This window comes from Cervus canadensis, chromosome 23 (genome assembly GCF_019320065.1).
Source record: "Cervus canadensis isolate Bull #8, Minnesota chromosome 23, ASM1932006v1, whole genome shotgun sequence".
Lineage (NCBI taxonomy): Eukaryota > Metazoa > Chordata > Mammalia > Artiodactyla > Cervidae > Cervus > Cervus canadensis.
Window position 1 is genome coordinate 10,827,928 of NC_057408.1, and position 19,539 is coordinate 10,847,466.

Consider the following 19,539-nt stretch of genomic DNA (forward strand, 5'->3'; position numbering starts at 1 on the left):
CAAAAAAAAAAAGAATCAGATAAAGTATGGTAAGGAAGCAAAAAGTAAGATGGAAAAAAGTTGAAATACATGTGCAATTACAATAATTCTAAACTCACTAAAATGATACCAGCAATAGCAGCAAAAATATACTTTGTCTAGACATTAACAAGATGACTAGATTTGACAGTCATCTAATATGTAGATATTAGAAGGTCCTTGGTCACTGTAGCATTTCTTTCTTTATCTAATACACATAGAGATGTAGATATTATATAGATATAATATGTGCATGCATATAGGTGACGTGTATGTCTGTGTGCTTAGTCGCTCAGTCGTGTCTGACTCTTTAGGACCCCCTGGACTGTAGCCCGCCAGGCTCCTCTGTCCATCGAATTCTCCATGCAAGAATACTGGAGTGGGTTGCCATTTCCTTCTCCAGGGCACATATAGGTAGGTATACAGTATAAATGGGCTTCCCTAGAGGCTCAGTGGTAAAGAATCTGCCTGCGGTACAGGAGACTTGGGTTTGATCTGGGAATTGGGACGCTCCCCTGGAGGAGGAAACGGCAACCCACTGCAGTATTCTTCCTGGGAAAATCTCACGGTCATAGAAGCCTGGCAGGCTGTAGGATGAGCAGAGCGGAATATGACTGAGCACGCATGCACAAGGAAGACAGTATATCTACATATATAATATAAAGTATATTTCATGAATATGTTATATATTCATATCTGTACCTATATCTGGGCTTCCCTTGTAGCTCAGCTGGTAGAGAATCTGCCTATAATGCAGAAGACCCTGGTTCGATTCCTGGGTCAGGAAGATCCCCTGGAGAAGGGATCGGCTACCCACTCTTGTATTCTTGGACTTCCCTGGTGCCTCAGATAGTAAAGAATCCGCCTGGATTCATGTGGGAGACCTGGGTTCAGTCCCTGGGTTGGGAAGATCCTCTGGAGGAGGGCATAGCATCCCATTCCAGTATTCTTGCCTGGAGAATCCTATGGACAGAGGAGCCTGGCGGGCTAGTCACGGGGTTGCAAAGAGTCAGACACGACTGAACGATGAAGCACAGCACAGCACATACCTGTATCTGTGTCTATCTAACCTATTTAAATTAACCAAGCACTAGATTCCGCCATTTTCTCATGTAGGAAATCAATATGGCCCAAGGATATGGGTCTCCAGAAAGGCAAGTTAGCCCAGTATTAATCTGATTGAGCAATGGGAAGAGCGTGCTCAGTGCAGAAATTCAGGGTTCCAGGCAGTGATCAGGAACACAGCATTTTAGGCTACAATTTCCAAGGACCTCAAAGATAGAGAGATGAGGCAAGATCAAAGCAGTAAAGTTAATAAACAGTCAGACAAATAAGTACATGAGTGCCTATAGAGACACAGGAGTTTCCCCTTCAGAAGAGCCCTGCGTAAGAAAAAGCCTACATAACGCCCTGTATCTCACCGATCTGGAGACACTTTGAAATCTGTTCCCCCAGGTTTGTTTTTCTTCTCCATCCCACCTCACACGGAACACAGAGAGTGATGTCCTATCACTTTGATCTCTCTCTCTACTCAAATGGCAGAAACCAACCAGGTGAGTTGTCATAACTTAGGTGAGGTTGGGATAAAAAGACACCTTGGAGAGCTTGCTTCCTGATGACAGACTGAGAGTGGTTCTTTTTGATTTGAGTTATTTGGAGCTTAAATTCAGTGCCAACCCATACGAGTGTCTCAGAACACCGGGTTAGAAATGAGATTATATTAGGAGCATAAAGCCTTTTGTCTCTCTTTTCGTAGAATTTTCTTTGACTGATGGATGGGGTAATCTTGTCCAGTATCCTGATTTAAAATTGTTGGTGAATGCAAACAGTTGAATTTTTTAATTCAGAATTCATTTCTGGGTTTACCTTTAAAAGCAGCTCGACTAGTACAGAGTTAAGCATCTTCATTAATGACTCCATCTGAGAATGTGGCTATTTCATGGATTCAATTTAAATCATTTAGTTTTATGAGAAGCAAAGCACCCTTCCCTGCAATTTAATAATTGAAAAATCCTTAATCCTAATCCCCAAATCTTGATCTTCCTTTGGAGTAAATTGTATGAGCTAGTTCTAGGGTGTGTCTCCCAAGTTGCTCAAAGAGGAGTTGCAGCCAGCAGTGGAAGCATGCCATGGCACCAACCGGCAGAACCTCCAAGTGGCCTCTCAGCGGGTCACAGAGAGATGACGCTGAAGTGAGCGTCAGCTGTCCTCCGGGTCCCCGTGATTGCTAGCGAAGTGGAGGGGATGTCTTTCTTTCACCTTTTGAGGTATCTTTAGGTGGTAATGACCTTGAGCTCCTCACGGTTCATGGCTGTTCATGGCTGGCATCAGTTCTGATCCAGTGATACCCTTCTCTGATTTTATAAATGTTCTGAAAAGCATCCCCTGGTTTTCAGGGTATCCGTGCAGTACTGTTGCTTGCTTGTTTTGGATTTTTCGCAAAGCAGCTGCGCTGTGTGCTTAGTCACTCAGTCGTGTCTGACTTTTTGTGACCCCATGGACTGTAGTCCTCCAGGCTCCTCTGTCCATGGGATTCTCCAGGCAAGAATAGGAAGTGGGTTGCCATGCCCTCCTCCAGGGGATCTTCCCAACCCAGGGATCGAACCCAGGTCTCCCACATTGCAGGCGGATTCGTCACTGTCTGAACCACCAAGGAGGCCCATCAAAGGAGCTATTTTAGTTTTATTTACGGCCTCCCTTCACCCAAGACCAAAGAGAGAGTCCATGAGATTGATTTTATAACTTAAAATTGATTGAATAACTTAAAATCATTTCTTCCTGCAATATGAAACCTTTTACTTTTTGTCTTTTTTTTTTTTTAACTAGAGTCTATTGCTTTGTTCATTCTTACCTTAGAACACATGATTTTCCTAGAGATCTTCAGTCTCCCCTAAGGGTTATCTTACTCAGCATTTCACTATACATGTTCAATCGCTTCTGAATCCCCAGTTTAGATTCAAGTGAAGACTTCAAAACAGTAATAAAAAATATTGATGTATGCCCACTGTATTTTGGACACTTGTCATTTCATGTAATCCTCACACAACTTGTTTTATAGGAGAACATCACATAAAGCTCAGATTCAAATTCAGATCCAGGGGACCTGGAAGCCCAGGCATGGTCTCTCTGCTTTGCAGATGGTCTCTCCTTCCTGCATTAGGTTCTCAAAAGACTGGGACGCCGGGGGACATTAAGACCTTATCTTTCATGTTTGCTGAAAATATGCTGTGCGTTGGATATTAACACTTTGACTCATGGAGCTCTTCCATGAGTTTGGGATCCTGTTTAATTCTTGGGGACCCTGGAACACTGAGAAGGAACACGATGGGGTTCAGAGTTGCATCGAGTTCCCAGGCTGATACATTCCTGTAAGAATCATGCTAAAGACTTAGGGTTCAGGAACGCCTCCTGTGTGCCCTTTGTCCTTATCTAGTTCTGTGCTGCCCCTCCACAGTCCTGAGAGGTGAAGTAAATGTGGCAACTCCATGGACCTTTCCTCCAGGCACGGAGGCCAGGCATGAGGCTGGTCAGTGAAACTTGGCCTCACTGGGGACAGGCTGCACTGTTTTATATATATATAAATAGCAGATAGATAACATGTATATATAACATGTACATACATATACATATATATAATGTATATACACAAATATATGTGTATATGCATGTTGTATATATACATATTATATATGTGTGTATATATATGTATGTGTGTGTGTATATATATATATATATATATAAACTTTTTATTCTGGTAATTTTCAATGTGCATAAAGATAGAAAGGCTACTTTGATAAACTCCTACATATCCATCACCTAGTCTCAACAGTCAGCATCTGCTGTTCTGATTTTGTCTATCCCCTTGCCATCCCTTTTTAAATTGTTTATTTGTTTTTAATTTGTTCTCATTTATTTCTTGACAAATCATTTCACTTAGACTTATTTCAGTGAGCTGATCTAACTTTACTTTTTCTAACATAACCACAATATTATTATTAGATTCCCCCCCCAACCTCACAATTCCTCCATATCCTCAGTTTGTGTTCAGTTTTTCCTGATTGTCTCAAATATGCCGTTTTTTATTGTTGTTTTTGTTCATTTCAGAGTCTAAACAAGATTCTGTGGAGATTGCATATGGTTAATATGCTCTTACATCTTTTTTGTTGTGTAATTATTTCTCTCCTTTGTTTGGTGTGTTTATTATAGAAATTGAGAATTGAGTCTTTTGTCTTGAAGAATTGCTACATTTGACTGATTATATCTTTTTGTTGTCATTTAATATGTTCCTCCATCCCCTATAAATCAGTAGTTAGAGATAGATTCTTGATTAGGTTGAGTCATGGGGTGGGGTGGGGAGTAGGGTAGGAATGATGTATTTATCCCATTGTCCTTAATATTAACATTGATTGGTGGTTCGGTGTTGTGACTGGCTGAAAATAGTCCCATAAAACAGCAGCCCCCAATGTTTTTGGTACCAGGGACCAGTTTCATGGGAGACACTTTTTCTGCCGGGATGGGCGGGTTGGGCAGAGATTCAGGCGGCAATGAGAGCACTGGGGGGACGGGAGCAGCGGGTGAAGCTCTGCTTGCTCCCCCAATGTTCACCTCCTGCTGTGTGGCCCCGTTCCTAACAGTTAGGGTTACCAGAGCTGAATTAAAAAGCAAAACTACCGTCCTATCCTAGCCCTAATGCCTCTGTTTGGTATTTTAAGGCCATATTTAGTCTTTCCTTCTTGGTTTTGCCTTCCTTTTCTGAGGACTTCATCATCTTATGTCATTTGTGTCCAGTGAAATCTCCAATAAACTGTATGTAGGGGTTGTGTCTAATCCACTTTTGTAGAGTTACTTCCCCACACACGGAGCAAGATTTAAAGATAATTGACATTTAGTAAAGTTCGGTTTGTTGCAAGATCATTACCTGGATAAAATTCTATTTTTTCTTCTACAAATCCTTGCCCCTGCTAAAAGTAAAATCTTATTGGTTTCTCTTGGATAAATGAAGAAATTTCCATGCACTTTCTCTACATAAGGTATAGATAATTATTCATTTTGCTTCAGTGTGTGCAGTAAAGGACTCTGGGTAAAAGATTCCAAATTTTACAAAGATACATGAAAGTTAATCTGCATCTCAACTTTGAAAAGTTTTTCTTTTTGAATATATCCGGTGATAATAAAGGTAAACAGGTGTTTGAAAACATACTGTCATGAAGTACCAACCTGGCAGAAAACCTGTAGCATTTATAATGAGAACACAATCCAATTGAATTTGTAATTAGCACTTTTGAAATGTGCTCATTATTATTGTTATTATTAGCCACAAAACTATGCAGCTTTGGCTCACACCCATTGGAATTTTAGGGTGTGAATCTAGCCAAAAGCAGTCAGTATAGAACCCAATAAAAGAAATATGTTGCAGATTTTATGGAAGTAATTTTAAGTTAAATATCCAAGCAGGAATATCAATTAGGCAGAAATTATTCACTGTCTGTATCCAAGACAATGTTCACTTTTGAAGCTACAGATCTTTACAAAAAACATCCTAATGATTTGAGAAAACTGAACACACTCATTAAATAAATTCTGCTTAATGTTATGTGGCAGCCTGGATGGGAGGGGAGTCTGGGGGAGAATGAACACATGTATATGTATGGCTGAGTCCCTTTGCTGTCCGCCTGAAACTATCACAGCATTGTTAACCAGCTATCAGTTCAGTTCAGTTCAGTCGCTCAGTCGTGTCCAGCTCTTTGCGACCCCATGAATCGCAGCATGCCACGCCTCCCTGTCCATCACCAACTGTCAGAGTTCACCCAAACTCATGTCCATGGAGTTGGTGATGCCATCCAACCATTCCATCTTCTGTTGTCTCCTTCTCCTCCTGCCCTCAATCTTTCCCAGCATCAGGGTCTTTTCAAATGAGTCAGCTCTTCACATATAAAATGAAAAGTTTAAAATAAACAAATGAATATATTCATAAATGGATGCTAATGGATTGAGAAGTAATCCTGAAAAAAGAATAGACATAATTGAAGAGATATATCCAATGGAGCAGAAAGATTTCCAGAATTCAAATACCTGTCTTCATTGAGCTTCTGGAGAAAGCTACCCCAAAACACTTCCCAGAACATAAAAGGGTTCTCTGACTGACTCATGCCAGGTGATTCAAGTAGGAAGAGTGACTGGACACCCAACAAGTTTGCGGTTTACTCTATCAACAGACATGGATTGACCAACCATAGTATACCGTGTTAGGTACTATTGAAGAAATATAGAAGATCTGGTAAATTGGATACATATAAATAGGAGGGGATTCTGGGGACAATCTTCAGTAAGTCAAAGCAATAATTGTGAGCCTAATACCAAAACTAAGGGAGATACAGAAAAAAAGCAATCGGGTAAGGGCCAGGCATACCAGGAAGGAAAGATTTCTGGAGAAGAGTCATTTTGATTTAGACTCTAAATGATGCCTTGGCCTGATTGGTAGGAAAGTTGAAGATACCCTTTCAATAAGAGAAATGACATGAGTTAAGATATGGACTTAGTGTTGTGTGAGGTTTGTGGAGGGAAGGCCACCATATTGTTTTGTGTAGTATGGAAGAACTTAGCTTGGTGCTATGCTGGGATACTCAAAAAATAAGAATAAGTTACTCAAAAGAACAGAGACTCAATAAATAAGAACAAGAATTGTTGTTCAGTGACTAAGTCGTGTCTGACTCTTTGTGACCCCGTGGACTGCAGCATGCCAGGTTTCCCAGTCCCCCATCATCTCCTGGAGTCTGCTCAGATTCATGTCCATTGAGCTGACGATGCTATACAACCATCTCATCCTCTGCCACCCGCTTCTCCTTTTGCCTTCAATCTTTCCCAGCATCAGGGTCTTTTCCAGTGAGTTGGCTCTTCTCATCAGGTGGCCAGAGAATAGATACTCAAAAAAAGTATTTAAAGGTGCTCAATGAATATTTGAGATATCCGTGACTTTTGCTTTTCTGTTTTCCCAGGAAGGTATATAAATAAAACACTAAGGGACTCTAACGTAACACTTAACAGTGATGTAGTCCAATGCTACACAGGGACGTGCCCTTTTGATTTCTGTCTTCCATGAATCTGTTGTCAGTCCAACTCTGCTCATTTGTATAACCTGTGTGACTGTGTGTCATTGATTGTATGATCCTTGGTTTGGGAAACATGGACAGACTGCATTTTGAATTTACCTGTATTACCACAATCCTATATTTTGAGACCACGGTGACATTTTCAAAGAAAACACAATAAGCACTTATGAAGTCTGCCTTGCCTTTCACGTGACCTCTTGTCTCAATCTCAAGGATAAGTTCCTGGCCATCATGTTTCTACAGTCTTATCCTGCCCCTTACTGCAACCCTCCAGATTTTTTTCCAATGAAGAATTATTGAACTCCTTTTGTTTGCCACATGAAAGTGAAAGTGTCTGTCGCTTAGTTGTATTTGACTTTTTGCAACCCCAAGAACTGCAGCCAGCCAGGCTCCTCTGTCCATGGAATTCTCCAGGCAAGAATCCTGGAGTGGGTTGCCATTCCCTTCTCCAGGGCATCTTCCTGACCCAGGGGTCAGACCCAGGTCTCCTGCCTTGCAGGAGGATTCTTTACCATCTGAGCCACCACGGTGACTACATGGTATGCATATGATATTGCCATATGCCTCCCTAGCAAAAGAGAAAACTGCGGACATCTCAAGGCTATCAGTTTTAAGAGATAAGTCAGTGGAGCAAATAGACAGTTCCACAGAGTGTGAGGATTTCTGTGAATGGCTGTCTAGAGCAGCCCCCTCCCCAGAGATTGTGATTTCACAGGTCTGCTCACCCCAGGTGGAGAATCACTTGGGTTCTCAAGTATTTTTGTCTTTGGACCAGCAGCATCAGCATCTCCTGGTAATTCATTAGAGATGCAAATGTTCAGGCCTCCTGAATCAGAAAGGCTGGTGAAGCAGAGGACAGGCAGTGGTATGTTTTAGGAGGCCTTGCAGGTGACTCTGATGTACACGCAGATGGAGAACTAGTGAGCTAAAGAAATGCAGATTGGTCCTCTGTCCAAGCACCCTCTCTGACTCTGTTTCCCCCACCAAACCTCTATGTTATTCTTTGCAGCTCCATTAGTCTCTTCTGAACTTACTCTGTTAATCAACTTCTTTTTCTTCTTCTTATTTTTTTTCCATACCCTGTATGTTCAGAGCTCGGAGGAGGCCAAACTCATTCAAGCCCAGTTCAACAGGTATTCATGTGGGAATCAGCTTCATCACAGGAATTATATAGGATATTTAAGAGTATATGGAGTAGATCCTGGAACCTTTGAGGAGTCGGGAGTCTTAAACCAGAGCCTGGTAACAGACAATAGGCTGCTCGTCTATGTGCTTCAGGAGATCAGGGGAGTGATGGGATTTCTGTGGGGACCATGGGCAGAGCAACCCTGGGAAGCTTCATGGAGCAGGGCAAACTTGAACTGAGTCTTGACATGTGAATAGAATTTGGACCATTGGGAGGACAGAGCGGATATCAAGAGCAAAGAAGCTCTTTATGAGTACCAATGCAGACATGAGCCCACTGGGAGGATCAGACACGGAACAGAGAGGCATACTGACCCTCTCCATTAAGCACTGTGAAATGTCTGGTGTCTCACTAACATCCCACAATACAAGTCAAAAAGGCAAATTTTCATTTTCTTTATTGCAAACCCGTGTTCCGGCAAATTAGCCTTGGATGGTTAGCTGAGCTGGCGTGTAAGAGGCAGCTGTGACAGCAGAAACAGAAGCAGTCGGGGACTTCCCTAGTGGTCCAGTGGTTAAGACTTCACCTTCCACTGCAGGGAGCTCGAGTTCAATCCCTGGTCAGGGAGCTAAAATCCCACATGCCTCACAGCTGAAAAACCAAAACCTAAAACTGAAGCAATACTAACAAATTCAATAAGAACTTTAAGATTGGTCTACATTAAAAAGCATTTAAAAAAAAATAGGAGAGGTCAGCAATCAAGCTGAAGCTGGCTTAGAACAATTTCCTAGATGTGAGACTCAGCCTCTCTGAGCTTTAGTTTCCTTTTCTATACAGTAGGGATAATGCCTTCTCCCCAAGCTATTTCAAACATTTAAGTAAACTCACAAATGTGAGATAACAAACACTGCACTAGGATAGTCCCAGGTGGTTCCATGTATGTCATGGTCCCTCTTGTCCTCCATTGACCTACATGGGATCAATCACTGGACTGGATAAGAAGAGACGCAGCAGTGGTTAAGAGTGAAAACTGTGATGCTGGAAAGATTAAGGGCAAGAGGAGAAGGGGGCGACAGATGCTTGGATGGCATCACCTACTCAATGGACCTGAGTTTTAGCAAACTCTGGGAGTGGCGAAGGACAAGGAAACCTGGAGTGCTGCAGTCCATGGGGTGGCAAACAGCTGGACATGACTCAGTGACTGAACAATAGCAATAAATCTCAGACTTTCCACTAAAGGACTGTTATCTTGACCACATAACGCAACTTCACAAAACGTCAGATCTGTCTTTGTCATAATCTGGAATAATGATGTTACATACCTTCTGGGATGATCAGGATGATTTAACAAGTAAAATGGCCAGCACGGTGCCTGGAGCATAGGAAGACCTAGTGACGGTTGGCAGTTATCAAGGAGGGAAGGCTATCCGTTCATGCAGCAGGGCGTCAGTGCAGACTAATGGTCCCCCAGGGGTTGTGTGCCTCTCTAGAAAGAAGTGATGCTGGTCAGCAAGCAGGTCACCTTGCTATCCTCTGCTTTCTTGGCCAGTTCCAAAGACCCCAGTGATCATACCTCCTATTAGTGGCTCTGCTGTCATTTTTCAGAAGAGCAATCAACGATTGAATTAATTTAAGATATGCTGTTCATGATACATAATGGCTGCCCTGAGAATATCTTTTTCAGTGAAATGAATACTTGCAGAGAGTCCAGACCTATCCCCAACAATACTCAGGTACATGAAAAATGAACAGAAATCGAAATACAAATGTTCTCATCTCCAGGGTCCTCACTCTTTCCATCTGCTCCCAAACCCCGCTACATCTCCCATCCCTGTTTCCATCAGATCCGAATGGAAAAATCCAATCCAGGCTAACATTTTACAGCTGATTTACAAATCCCTTAAAAGTGCCAGATTTAGCTCTGCTGTTGTTCCTTGTACACCATAAAAATAAATGCATTGAGAAGCCTTTGGGGTCCTAGTTCTGCTGAAGCACTTCGTTTCCATGCCTTTTTTTTTTTTTTTTTTTTTTTGCGCTTCTCATTTTACTTCTTATTACTTCTCATGAAGCTGCTACTCTGGGGACAACCGCACACCCGCCCACTGGAAATCCCTGTTATTGATCATGTACTTACATGGTTGGCAGCCTTTTATGTAAGAGGAATAAATGATATAGTTGTTTCTACCCATTAAACTATACTGTTATCAAGGGATTGAGAAACTGCCCTGAACATGGCCATTCTTTTCGGAGGCTCTGTAATGTTTACATATAATTGCCTAGTAATCTTGTATTTACTATGCGGTGGCAAAGTAGAGCTGGCGTCGTGTTTGCACGTTATAAAACATAAGGCTCTGGGGCAAGTTTAATTCTCTGTGGTCGTCCTCCTCCTCCTGGCCTTTTGCTTTTCCTGGGATGTTCCACCCCCAGGCATTTGGATATGTGGCTTCTAGAGCCTTCCCAAGTGCAATCGTCTTTTTCCACGTGAACGCATCCTTGGAGATCGGTCCCTTCCTACTTTGCATGACGTGAGGCTTCCCAGGCCCCGGCCACGTGGGGAGGAGAGCTGGGCTGTCGGAGGCACGCAGGACTCCGCATGACTAGTAGAGCTCTGAGAGCCAGGGCGACGTGCCTCGTGAGTGAACACCCCAGCCTGGAGGATGCTTAATTATAGTCAAGGGAGGCTATTCCTTCCTCAGCAGCAGCTGCCACTACCCACGTGTGTACACACACGTGTACATCCACGTGCACACACACAAGCACACACCACCCTTACTTGAATTTTTTGGAAGTTCATTTGTTCCTCCCATCCCTTCCCCTTAAGGACCCCTAGCCATGAGAACTGTAAACCCTAGCCTTTAAGTCATTGGTGGAGAAAGCCTTGATACTTTCAAAGACCAAATATACCCAAATGATTCAGATAAAATAATGGAGTGCTTGCTAAACACGAGGCAAGGAGCTGTTTCTTACTCAGGTATGTTAGATAGCTGAGAGTCTTACGTGTTTTTCTGTTTGTCTCTGAAGGTGCCAGGAATTTGCACGTGAGGTTTTTTTTTTTTTAATGTGGATAATTTTTTAAATCTCTATTGCACAACATTGCTTCTATTCTGTGCCATGGTCTTTTGGCCACAAGTCATGTAGGACCTTAGTGCCCCCTGACCAGGGATTGAACCTGCCACCCCCTGCTTGGAAGGTGAAATCCCAACCAGTGGGCCACCAGAGGAATCCCTACATGTGTGATTTTAAATGTGCTTCTGTTCCTAACTTGCAGGAGGAGATTTCTAGACTGTTCACGCTTGTTATGATGGTGGTCATTTAAGATCCAAATGCTTGATTCTTTCCTTCTATAGAACTTGACTTTTCCAGTCCATTAAGGAGGCAAGAAAGGGAATACTGTCTTGTTCTGTTCCTATAAACAAGGTTTACAAGCCGAACCCAGGGGATTTACTTTGATGTTAGGAGAAAGGAAGTTTAGATCTCATCGCATGTTAGAACTTCCTAAAGGTGTTTTTCCTTGTCTGAGGTTCAAGGTGTTCTGCCTGGCTGGCTTTCCAGTCCCTGGGAGGCTGTCTGCGTCTGTCCGTCCACATGATCATTTTCCACATCTCTGCTCTCCTTCTTGCGGCCCCTCCTCCAAGTCACTGGAAAGCAACTTTGGAATTTGCTTCTTCCGTTTTTCAGGAGCTCCTTGGAGGAAGAGCACATGGTCGTGGATCAGAATGCAGGCCTTGAAATCAGTTGCTTGGGTTGGAAACCTGGTTCTTCTCTTTACAGCGTGTTTGTTGTAGGTCAGTCACTTATGGTCTCTGTCTTAGTTTTCCCGCTTGAAAATGAGGCTGCTGATAAGAACTCCTTCTGAGGGCTGATGCGTGAATTAGCTGAATTAGCCTGGGTGAAAGACTCAGGGCACTGCTTGATCTTCCTGTTTCCTGAAACCCATTTTGAGACCAACTTGGACTCCATCTTTATTTTGGTGACTATCTCTATTCCCAAGCCTTGACTTCACTACACCAAAGCAGTCAGCTGGTTGATTGAATCATAATGATGACAAGCATAAAAACAGTGGACCCCCCCCCCCCCCCGCCCTTAGAAAGAGGGCGTGTGGGGTCAAGCTGAGCAGTTACTTGCTTGAATTTTTTCTCAGGATTCATTCTGTCCTACGAACGCGGGTTGGCTTTTCTAGGTTGCCTTTCCTCGCTCCTCTATTCTCCTTTTCTCTCCTTTATATAACCTCACCCCGCAAGGCACTTTCACCGCAGTCTTCTGTTATGGTAGGACAGACCACAGAACACATGCTTTCTCTCAGTTCCCCCTTTTGGCTTTCAAGAGAGTCTATGCATATTTTCTAGGGTCATTCACCCGCCTTGGCAGAGATCCCCATCGGACCAAGAAGAAAGGATCTGAGGAGGGGAGGGAGGGCAGAAAATTCTACCTTGAGACCACTCCCAGGGCTCCTGCGGTGGTCCAGTGGTTAAGAGTCCAACTTACAGTGCAGGGGACAGTGGTTCAGTCCCTGGTCCAGGAAGACCCCAGATATCGTGGAGCAATTGAGCCCGTGTACCACGGCTATTGAGCCTGTACTCTTGAGCCTGTGGTCTACAAGAAGAAGAGCCGCCACTGGGAGAAGTCCTCGTACCAGGACTAGAGAGGAGCCCTGCTCTTCACAACTAGGGAAAGCCCATGTGTAGCAAAGAAGACCCAGCAGAGTCAAAAATATCCATCACTCAAGAGCCTTCTTCCTTCTCCCCCCTCCCCTCCCCCTCTTCCCCCACCCCCTTCTCCTCCCAATTCTAACTGGCTTATTGTTTGCAGTGAAGACTAGGCCTGCCGAGTCCCCGGTGGGAAGGATGCTGCATTTAAAACCTTTAAGTCCTCCAAGATGAGGCTATTTTTCTGATCAGCTTCATTCCCCCCTTCTTTTTATGGAAAAGAAAAAAAAGGAAAGCTCTTTTCTGATGTAGTGAAACGAAAAGAGAGGGAGGATAGGTGTGGGAGTGTGGGGGGCACCACTGTTGTTGTCTCAGAGGGTTTCGTACCAGGACTGGTAAATTCTCAAATTCGACGCTGTGTTATGACATAGATCAACTGTTGTTTTGCCAGTCTCAGAGGAAACCTGGAGGAATCTCATTCCTTCAATTGTATTAAATTATTTGTCAACGTTGTCCTTTCCTTTCATCGAAGCATTTGGCCTGGGCTGCAGGAACAGCAAAAAAATTTCTTTGAAACCATTGTTTCTTTGGATGTTTGGTTTACCTTTGGGTTCCACAACAGAATAACCTAATAAATAAGGGTGAATAGAATTGTTACTATAGCAATCCCCATAGTAACATCCAGATGCCAGGCAACTCACCCTTCCAGTCCTCTGGAGGCATTCGCCTAGTGCGACCCATGTTTCAGGTACAGCTTCCCAGGCTTCAGCTCTGATGGCTTGAGATTTTAGAATATTAAATTAAATCCATTTTATTTCCATCCTAGACAGTGAACAGACTCACGAAATACCAAGAATTCTTATCAACTTGTATCCTGTGCAGAAGTGAATTTTCTCTGAGCTTGACAGGATGTAGGAACTGCTTGCATTTCAGTTGCTTTTCCAGTTTTAGGTCTGCCCTTAAAAACAACAACAGTAATCCCAGTCAAGGCATGAATTGTTCTTTGTTGATTTCAATAGTCTTACATAACTTACATGGGGGCAGGATGAGGAGATGAAACAGCTTCAGAATGCAGCGTTGTGGGAACACACATGTTTTTAATCTCCTATTTTCCAGAAGATAGCCAGAAGGGATCCCCAAGAGGTCGCTTGGAGAAGCCTTTTGCCACCTGGTAGGGTTATAAATTGATTCGCTGATTAAGATGGCTGTTGTTAGGTTGAATGAATGACCGAGAGGTTATAGGAAAATTAAATGGGAGGCAAAACGGATTTTGAACATCATGTCATAACTTTATATAAGAGGTATTCATGCATACATGTAAATAGGTATACCACTGTGCATATTTAGCATAGATTTATAAACCAGCTGATGAATATCAAATAGTGGATCTGTGTATCCTGTTTCTTAGCTCATTGTGTCTTGAATATTAATACTGACACCCTAAAGGCAGAAACTGCAACTGGAAAGCAGTTGTGTTACATTCAGAACCAGTGGGGCTGTGATGTGGTGTAAGCTAGAGAACTCTGGTCAGACTACTTCCCAAGGAGAAAGCTTCAACAGACCAAGAGAAGACGCAGAAGAATAAGAAAAAAGCCACCAACAGGCAGTTCATAAAAAGAGAAATAAGACTATTAAGAAACACAAGAAACATGTCCAATCTCACTGCTAAGCAAGGAAGTACAAATAAAAATTAGCATACCAGAACGTGGAGTGGGGCTTCGACTTTTGCCATGGGATCAGCAGCAGGCCCCCAGCCAAAAACAATAGGTGTTAACAAGGGAAAGAGCAGCCGGACCCCAGCTCCACAGCAGCCTTACGTAAGCAGAGGGCAGGAAGGGGGCAGGAGGGAGCAGGAAGCAAAGCTGGGAGTGGTCATGCGGAGGTGGGGCGGCAGTGTTCCGCCTCAGAGGTTGCTCTATCTCTCCCTTGGGCAAGGAAGGAGGTTGCCCTGTCTCCCACGATTCTGCTCATCCTGGATTGCAGAAGAGCTTCACAGAGATTCACCCATACAACTTGTAGATGCTAACAGGTAGACAGACTGGGGTTTCCTTCCCAGCCGGGAACTCTCTGCTTTGAGAGCAGACAGACTTTCTGATCTGCTTCTGCGTCTACAGACAATCGCAAGATGAGGTGACCGAAGCAGCCTGAACTGCCCCACCTGGGATCCCCAAGGATGCTCGAGTTTCTAGTGGGCGACCTGCACCGGAGACGGTAGCTAGTGTTGGTTTGATCAAGAAGTTTGCCTAATGGGTGAGGTCATCCAGTGGCAGGAACTGAGAAGAGAGAGCCGGATCTCCCGCAGAAAGAAGTGTGAGGAGGGGCTTCTGCAAGGTCTTCCAGAGAATCTAACACATCCAGAAAGACTTGGGAGCAGCCAGCCACCCCTGGATGCCCACCACATAGAGATGTCAACGTCGAGCTAGAGAAATAGTTGTGTGCCAAGAAAGAATATTGCCCTTGCCTCCATGTGAGTAAGAAGATACTGGTCCTTTCCCCTTATACTCTTCTTCTCTAATAAAACATTTCATAGATGTAGCTAGGCGGACTCTCCATTGATATTGTTTACCTGGTGAGTTATCGTAAGTTTAAACGCCTGAGGGCACCGTGAAGAGAGACACACTTGCTGATGTGACAGTATACTGGTTTGTCTTTTCCTGAAGGGCATTTTGTCAATTATGCATTGAAAAGGCTTTAAAACTGGGCAGGCTGTGTGACCTACTGATTCTACTTGTAGGAATTTACACTAAGAACATAATCAGAGATGTGCACAGATATACAAACAAAACATATTTACTGTGACATGATCTACAAAAATAAAAATGAGAAAAATTGGATTTCAAGTTGAAAATAGCTAACTAAATGATGGCACATCCATATAATAAAATATGTGCAACCATTAAAATGGGCCTTTAAGACCGCTTAATGATATTGCAAGTGCTCATAATATAATGTTTAGTAAAAAAAAAAAAAAAAAACCAAATAGCATAACATCTGCCATTACATAAAACATAAGAGGGAAGAGCGAAAAAATATCTCTAGTAGCGGAAGACATGAGTATATAACTGGAAAGTCCAAGAGACTCAATGGCAAAAGCACCACAGGAGATAAGAGGATTCAGTAAAGTAGCAGATAGGGAAGAAATCAACATAGACAGTCTTCACACATGCAAACTAAAAGTAGTTAGAAGAGACATGATAAATATATTTAAGATAGTAATAATGATCAACTTAGATACATTAAAAAAACAAAAATTGTGCAAAAACTACATAAAGAAAACTAAAAATACCTCTAAAGTATAAAGAGGAGATTTGAAGAAATGGAAAGACATATCAGTTTCTTGGATAGACAGGAGTCAATTCTCTCTTAGTTAACTTATAACTTTAATTGAAAATTAAACAATTAATGTAATTGTCAAAATATCATTTAGGAGGAAAAATAGACTGGAGTAGTCAGGACATCCTTGTTAAAGAAGAGAAATGAGAATAAAGTCTGGCTTGTCTAGATACAAAAATATGTTCTGAAGTCTCTATAATTAAAGATTTGTATAGGCACATGAATGGATCAATGACTAGAAAAATCCAGACATAGACCTAATTGCATATGGAAATTTAATACATAATAAAGATGGCATTTCAAATTGGTGGCAAAAGATGGACTTATAAATTATAAGTGGTGTTGGGATAAGTGGATAGCCATATGGAAAAAGATAAAATTGGATCCGTTTCTCACATTGTACACCAGGATAAATTCCAAAGGCTCAGAGATCTAAATGTGAAATGAATGAAGCTATACATATTCGAAGAGAAGGGTATTTTCCTCCAATAACTGGGATGAAGGAAACTGTCTCAACTATTTAACCAAGTCCAGAAACATTAAGTAAAAATATAGCTAAATTTTATGGTATTAAAAAAATAAAAAACTTTTTCAAGTTAAAAAAAAAAACAAACCTCTAAGCAATGTAAAAATAATGACACATGGGAAGAAATTTGCAACTTTTATCACAAAGGGTTAACATGTCAAATATATAAAGAGTGTCTAAAAATAGAGAAGAAAAAGCCTATAACTTGGTAGATAAATGGACTAGGGAAATGAACAGACTGTTCCCTAAAAAAAGAAAGGCAAATGGCTCTTAACCATATGAAAATATGTGCAGCTTTGCTCCTAATAAGAGAAATGCAAATGATAATGCCCCGAGATACCATACCGTTTCTCACATTTCAGCTTGGCAACGATCCAAAAGTTGCAGACACGCTGGAAGTGGTCAGAAGCAAGCCACTGGGAATGGAGGGCGGCCGGGAGGGTGGAGCTGGCTGGGCACCTGGAGCCCTTCTGTGCAGTGATGCGGCTCCTGCGGCTCCTTGCTCTGGTTTTGTCTGAGGTGAAGTCATGGACTGGCTGGAGATGGGGGCAGGCGCGGCTGGGGAGTGAGTGAGCACAGGTATAGTGAACAGGACACAGATACAGGAGGCCATGTATTTAGAAACATAAGCACTAGGGCTTCCCTCGTGATCCAGTGGTTAAGAATCTGCCTGCCAATCCAGGGGACACGGGTTTGATCCCTGGTCCTGGAAGATTCCACATGCCACAGAGCAGCTAAGCCTGCACACCACAGCTACTGAGCCAGTGCTCTAGAGCTATCCACGGCAACTGCTGAAGCCAGGAAGCCCCAGACAGCAGTGAAGACCTGGGCTGTGCTGTGCCAAGTCCCTCAGGCGTGTCTGACAATTTCCAGCCCCGTGGACTGTAGCCCTCCAGGCTCCTCTGTCCATGGGGATTCTCCAGGCAAGGATACTGGAATGGGTGGCCATGCCCTCCTCCAGGGGCTCTTCACAACCCAGGGATCAAACCTAGGTCTCCCACACTGCAGATGGATTTTTTACCCTCTGAGCCAGGAGAGAAGCCCAGGGATACTGGAGTGGGTAGTCTATCCTGTCTTCAGGGGATTTTCCTGACCCAGGGATCGAACTGAGGTCTCCTGCATTGCAGGCAGATTCTTTACCACCTGAGCTACCAGGGAAGCCCATGAAGATCTAGACAGCCAAAAATAAATTAATTAATTTTAAAAAGGCAATGTAAGCATTGGCGGTTCTTATATTAAAATAGACCTAATTCAGGAAATATTCATGGAGTGCCTTCCCTGTGCCAAGCACTGTTCTAGGCACCAAAGATACATCAGTGAGCCAAACAGCCCCAAATCTTCATTGTTAGGTTTCTTTATCACCTTTTCGTTATCATTTTGCAGTTGAAGCCTTGGATACATGCTAGAACTCAACCCTAATCACCCACAATGCTTACCTAAGAATTGCAGTCACCACTTTGACAGCATAATTTCAAAACTGTAACAAAATGCCAAATTTGAGTTAAAATGCTCCAGGACTTAAAGATGGCCGGGTAGCAAATGACTGACTTTTTTGGCTCCTCCCTTGTAACTGAATTGTCACTAATCATTTGCCACATTCATCTTATAAACTTGTCAGTTTTCATTTATGCAGGTGCAAAAACACATTCTTGTAAGCATGGGGTGATTTGCATTTTTTCTTTCTTTTTCAACATTGCCTACATTTGGAAATATGACAGACCTAGACAGCATATTAAAAAGAAGAGACATCACTTTGCTGACAAAGGTCCCTGTAGTCAAAGCTGTGGTTTTTCCAGTAGTCACCTGCAGACATAAGAGTTGGACCATAAAGAAGAATGAGTGCAGAGGAATTGATGCTTTCAAACTGTGGTGTTGGAGAAGACTCTTGAGAGTCCCCTGGACTGCAAGGAGATCCAACCAGTCCACCCTAAAGGAAATCAGTCCTGAATAGTCATTGGAAGGACTGATGCTGAAGCTGAAACTCCAACACTTTGGCCACCTGCTGCGAAGAGCTGACTCATTGGAAAAGCCCCTGATGCTGGGAAAGATTGAGGGGAGGAGGAGAAGGGGACGACAGAGGCTGAGATGGCGCTAGGCGTGCATCCTCTCTCAGCATCCCACAGTAACCCCTCGCTGGGGCGTGTCTCCCATGGCCCTAGGGTGCTGGTAAACCCAGTGCTCCTTGGAGCCTCCGTCTCTGGCATCCCCTGAATTTCCTCTGGATCCAGTTGTTCCTACCTCTTTATCTCAAAATCCTCAAAATTATGTCTTCTTTTTCCCAATTTGCTGCTACTGAAAGGCTTAAGGAGGGTGGAATGGGGAGTATGAAGTAGTGAGAGGGAAATTTTCACTTCTCCTACGGGAATGGGAGTAAGAACAGAGACATTTGGACATACAACACTGGCTTCTTATTCTCAAAATGAGAGTAGGGAGAGGAAATGTTTATACTAATTACTTTTTGTGCATCATAAATTATTCTACTATAAGTAACGTAATGTTAGGAATGGCTTATTTTGACTTGGTATAATGTTTCCATGTTTGAGCTTGTAGTTTTTTTAGTATTTATTTGTTTGGGTGTGCTGGGTCTTAGCTGCAGCCTGCAGGATCTTTGATCTTCATTTCAGCATGTGGGACCTTTTAGTTTCAGCATGTGGAATCTAGTTCCCTGACCAGGGATCAAACCTGGATCCCTGCATTGGGAGCCAGAGACTTAGCTACTGGACCCCCAAGGAAGTCTTTTTAGCTGGAAGTCCAAGTTATCAAAGGTCTTTTGTAAAAGAG

General features: G+C 42.9%; 1 long non-coding RNA gene across 2 annotated transcripts in view; it reads left to right on the plus strand.

The window, feature by feature from the left end:
- Positions 1–19,539, plus strand: part of LOC122425860 — a 141,778-nt gene that overhangs the window by 112,439 nt on the left and 9,800 nt on the right. For both annotated transcript variants that reach the window (XR_006265034.1, XR_006265033.1), the window contains exon 4: positions 1,474–1,571. This is a non-coding gene — a long non-coding RNA (uncharacterized LOC122425860). The remainder of the gene's footprint in view (positions 1–1,473; positions 1,572–19,539) is intronic.